Source organism: Myxine glutinosa, chromosome 6 (assembly GCF_964187855.1).
Source record: "Myxine glutinosa chromosome 6, kmMyxGlut1.1, whole genome shotgun sequence".
Lineage (NCBI taxonomy): Eukaryota > Metazoa > Chordata > Myxini > Myxiniformes > Myxinidae > Myxine > Myxine glutinosa.
Window position 1 is genome coordinate 107870754 of NC_136266.1, and position 6000 is coordinate 107876753.

Genomic DNA, 6000 nt, shown 5'->3' on the forward strand with positions numbered 1-6000 from the left:
GACAGAAAGAAAGAGAGAGAGACATAGAGACAGACAGAGATAAAGATGATATTCAGACAGATAGAGAGAGACAGACAGACAGACAGACAGAGAGAGATAGACAGGGAGAGACAGAAAGTGAGAGAGAGACAGACAGAGAGAGATAGACAGAGAGAGAGACATAGACAGACAGAAAGAGAGACAGACAGAGAGAACCACAGACAGAGAGAGAGAGATAGACAGACAGAGAGAGACAGACAGAGAGAGAGAGACAGACATAGAGAGAGAGATAGACAGAGAGAGACAAACAGACAGAGAGAGAGAGAGACAGAAAGAAAGAGAGAGAGACATAGAGACAGACAGAGATAAAGATGATATTCAGACAGATAGAGAGAGACAGACAGACAGACAGACAGAGAGAGATAGACAGGGAGAGACAGAAAGTGAGAGAGAGACAGACAGAGAGAGATAGACAGAGAGAGACAGAGAGAGAGACATAGACAGACAGAAAGAGAGACAGACAGAGAGAACCACAGACAGAGAGAGAGAGATAGACAGAGAGAGACAGATAGAGAGAGAGACAGACAGAGAGAGACAGACATAGAGAGAGAGACAGAGAGAGAGAGATAGACAGAGAGAGACAAACAGACAGAGAGAGAGAGAGAGACAGAAAGAAAGAGAGAGAGACATAGAGACAGACAGAGATAAAGATGATATTCAGACAGATAGAGAGAGACAGACAGACAGAGAGAGATAGACAGGGAGAGACAGAAAGTGAGAGAGAGACAGAGAGAACCACAGACAGAGACAGAGAGATAGACAGAGAGAGAGAGACAGAAAGAAAGAGAGAGAGACATAGAGACAGACAGAGATAAAGATGATATTCAGACAGATAGAGAGAGACAGACAGAGAGAGATAGACAGGGAGAGACAGAAAGTGAGAGAGAGACAGACAGAGAGAGATAGACAGAGAGAGACAGAGAGACATAGACAGACAGAAAGAGAGACAGACAGAGAGAACCACAGACAGAGAGAGAGAGATAGACAGACAGAGAGAGAGACAGACAGAGAGAGACAGACATAGAGAGAGAGACAGAGAGAGAGAGATAGACAGAGAGAGACAAACAGACAGAGAGACAGAGAGAGAGAGACAGAAAGAAAGAGAGAGAGACATAGAGACAGACAGAGATAAAGATGATATTCAGACAGATAGAGAGAGACAGACAGACAGAGAGAGATAGACAGGGAGAGACAGAAAGTGAGAGAGAGACAGACAGAAAGAGAGATAGACAGAGAGAGACATAGACAGACAGAAAGAGACAGACAGAGAGAACCACAGACAGAGAGAGAGATAGACAGACAGAGACAGACAGACAGAGAGAGACAGACATAGAGAGAGAGACAGGGAGAGAGAGAGATAGACAGAGAGAGACAAACAGACAGAGAGACAGAGAGAGAAAGACAGAAAGAAAGAGAGAGAGACATAGAGACAGACAGAGATAAAGATGATATTCAGACAGATAGAGAGAGACAGACAGAGAGAGACAGAAAGTGAGAGAGAGACAGACAGAGAGACAGACAGAGAGAGAGATAGACAGAGAGAGACAGACAGAGAGAGACATATACAGACAGAGAGATAGACAGACAGAGAGAGACAGACAGAGAGAACCACAGACAGAGAGAGATAGACAGACAGAGAGAGACAGACAGAGAGAGAGAGAGACAGACAGAAAGAGAGAGAGACAGACAAAGAGAGAGAGACAGACAGAAAGAGAGAGAGATAGACAGAGAGAGACAGACAGAGAGAGACATAGACAGACAGAAAGAGAGACAGACAGAGAGAGAACGTTTTGGGAACATTCAAATGTTGGGTTTTGCTAACGTTTCCACAACGTCGCTACAACGTTTCACTTTCGTTGTTGCAACGTTTTGGCTCCAACGTTTTGGGAACATTCAAATGTTGGGTTTTGCTGACGTTTCCACAACGTCGCTACAACGTTTCACTTTCGTTGTTGCAACGTTTTGCTCCAACGTTTTGGGGACACTCAAATGTTAAGTAAATCGGATAAGAATTCACGAGTTATTTAATTATTAGCGATTAATGAAGTACTTATTTAATTAATTACATTTCTTATTACATTACAGTAATTACATTACAGTAATTACCTGAGGTAATTACAGTAATTACAGTTCCGGTAATTACAGTAATTACAGTAATCATTACAGTAATTGCAGTAATCTTATTACAGTAATTACATTACATTAACTCAGGCACCTTTTGAGTAAGGAAGCTGATATTTGGACATGACACTGACCAAGTGATGTGGCTGTCAAGGAAAATTTTGATTTATTGATTAATCATTTAATAAATTAACTCGTTGATTTATAAATGACTTATTTAATTAAAATTCCTCAGAGATACATCTTCGGATGAGATACTTGCAGATTGGTTATGCTATGAGCCAATTGATTAAGGAAAATATTTTGTGATGGCCATATTGGCAATTTCGTGGCCATATTCGTGGCAACTCAGTTAGTGCCACTGCACCTTTAAAATGCATCCCTGCGTTCATTTTTCGATCGATTGAGTTGAAATTTTGAACAATCGGATCTGGACTGTCGTTAACGACTCTAGCACGCACCCGTCCAATCAGGATGGAGCGGTATGGTCCCCGGATTATCACTGCCCGCAGTTTTAATTAGTTTTACTTTTTCTCTTGGTCATATAATTTTGAAGACATGCATGTCATGATATAGGAAATGTTTGTTCTGTTGAACGGAATAAATGTTGTTTATTTGTGTGGGTGTGTATTTTTGTGTATTTTGTATATATTTTCACGGCTAATTCCAGTTAACATCCTGCAAAATTTGCTCGTTTTTCTGGCCGAGTCGAAATTGCGTTGAGTTCCTATGGCATGCGCCATTAAAAGCGCTGTGTAATGGTTGAGCTCCCTTTATTTCGTTTTGGTCATGCGGATGAGCAGACAAAGTGACGAATGCTGCGGCTGGAGCAGTAGAAGCGATGTTTTTTTTAAAATTGAAATGATGTAATTTAATTCAACGTGGTAGGTGGGCAACACCACAAAGCATACCTCTTTTAAGGTGTGTATAAACCCATGAACATTTCAGCAATCAATACGATGCTGAAATGGTGTAATTTAATTAAACGTGGTAGGTGGGCAACACCACAAAGCATACCTCTTTTAAGGTGTGTTTAAACCCATGAACATTTCAGCAATCAATACGATGCTGAAATGGTGTAATTTAATGAGTAATTTAATGAGTAATTTAATGAATAATTTAATGTGTAATTTAATTGTGTAATATGGTCGACCTTGGTTTTGTTTGGGTTTTGTTGTTTATTTTTGTGGGTGTGTATTTTTGTGTATTTTGTATATATTTTCACGGCTAATTCCAGTTAACATCCTGCAAAATTTGCTCGTTTTTCTGGCCGAGTCGAAATTGCGTTGAGTTCCTATGGCATGTGCCATTAAAAGCGCTGTGTAATGGTTGAGCTCCCTTTATTTCGTTTTGGTCACGCGGATGAGCAGACAAAATGACGAATGCTGCGGCTGGAGCAGTAGAAGCGATTTTTAATTGTTCAATGATTATTCGATATTGTCATGACTTATTGTCAATAGGTATACTAAGTGGCCAGGAGGTAGCCTGTTGCTATGTACAGTTTTATTCTATTGTTGATTATACCACATAGCTGTGGTGATAAAGGAAATGTTCGTTTTTAAATAGATGATTATGATAGGACCATGACTATAAAATCATGATGATTATTATGAATGATATCATAGGGTTCAAATGCAGAATGATTGCACGAACTTGGAAAAGAACTTTCAAGCCCTATGGGATAAATTGGGTATTACAAGCGATGGAGTTTCAAAATTTAGCATGATTGAAGGAATTTTACAGTCTTATTTCAGGAGTTTTACGAAATTTATATTGCCAAGAGATTTTGGGTACTATTAAAAGAAAAATGATGAGATATTTTTCCCAATGAACTTTAATTTTTTTCCCAATGAACAAAATGCCATCCATTTTGGCTGTCTCACGAATGAAGGATGAGTTGCCTTTAGTGGTTGCAAAGAAAATTTGTGGAGACCAGGCAAAATGGGGAAATATGTCAGATATGACCCTAGGACAGAACGGTGATTCATCAATTGACATGAGGTATGAACCAGAGGTGACGACCGATGAGCTTCGATCTCAGTCAATGGATGGACCTGTCCTGACATCATTGGGGAAAGGGCTTATGCAAGGAGTCATCCAAAATGATTAATTTGATTTATTGATGAATATTGATGAATTAATTGAAATTGAATAATTGATTGAATTGTTGATTGATTGAATCTAATTGATTGAATTTAATTGAATAAATTTAACTGGATAAATTGAATTGAATAAATTAAATTGAATATATTGATCGTTTGATTGATGAAAATGCGGTCTCAAGAAAGAAGCTTTAATATCTTTGTGAGATATTATCAATGTGAAGACAACCTTGGAAAATTGAGCAAGGTGGTGAGTTTATATATAGATATATATGTGCGGTTACCATTGTATGATTTCCCCTTCAACAGAGCGGACACCTGAGGATTCACCCATTTCATACTGACCCTTTGGCTCATCTGCAAATACTGATCTGTGAGATTGGATTGTGCAAAAGCCACAGGTGAGAGAGATTCTCTGGAAATCACCGTGTGAACAGGTGGAGAGATCCTTCCTGGAAGTACGAGTGAAGCTTTAGAGGAACCTGGAGCAAGCTACAACACATCCAACGCTACTTTGATAAAAGGTGGAACAAACTCCAGTAGATTTTATTTATAGGACATATAGTACAGGTGTGTACAGGTGCATTCCAAAGCGCAGATCCTAGTAATCTACCTGGTACATTGAGTGAATATTGAGTGTTATTCACATACAGGCAAAATGGGAAATGGAGTCTGCAAGGGTAAACAAGGTCAGCTGGACTTGTCCCAAAGAGGTGCTTGCGTCAACCACATGTATCAGCAATATGGTCCACATTCACTTAAAGATGTGGAATCTTGGCATGAATGGACAAAAGGGAGAAAGAAGGAATTCCCCAAGGATGGCACGTTTGACAGGAACACATTGGAAACACTCAGAGAAGAATTAGAAGCAAGAGACAGACAGAAGTTGAAGGTGGATTGGAAACCATTTTATTACTGGGACATCGAGTCTAGAAACAAGGAGACCAGAACGAAAATGGGGGGTGTGAAGAAAGAAATGAAACAGATACAACATAGGTTGGAAAAGGTATCCACTCAAATGCCTCTTGAAGTTAGCAATGGAAAGCGATCCCAGTCCAGATTGTACCCAGACGCAAGGTCATATGAGATAAATGAACTAGAAGAGGAAACTCCTCCACCCTATCGGCGAAATATTGTATATCAGCCACAGGAAGTACAGGTACCTGTACCTCTACCTGCCGAAGGGCCAGTACAGAGTGAAACGATTGGCTCTAGCCGACAGAAGACAGGTGAAAGCAGTGCCCCAGTTGAGGTAACTACCCCAGAGGGTGCAACTGGAGGACAGGAACCGACTCAAAGTGGGCAAGCAATACAACCAGCTGCAACAACTTCAACATACTTCCCATACCACCATACAAGGAGTAAGGTTCTGTGATGAATGCCAATCTATCCAACGATCAATATGATCTGCCAATGAACATTCAAAACTTGACTCTCCCACAGGGAGGTTTTGAACAATGTGGCGTTATGAATTTCCCGCAACGGCAATTTCCAGGGGCAAATGAGGAACGCCCAGATTTGATGTATAGACCTTGGCAAATACACCAATTGAAGGCATTACAGAGCGGTATGCCATCAATCAAAACAGATCCACTTCAATTCGCAGAAGAGCTACGATTGATTGTGGAGACGCAATTGCCGACTGTAAGAGACATGGAAATACTCTTAAAGTGGGTAATTCCTAATACCACCACTTTGAAGACATTAATGAGTGAGGCAAACTGGGTACATGCAGTAA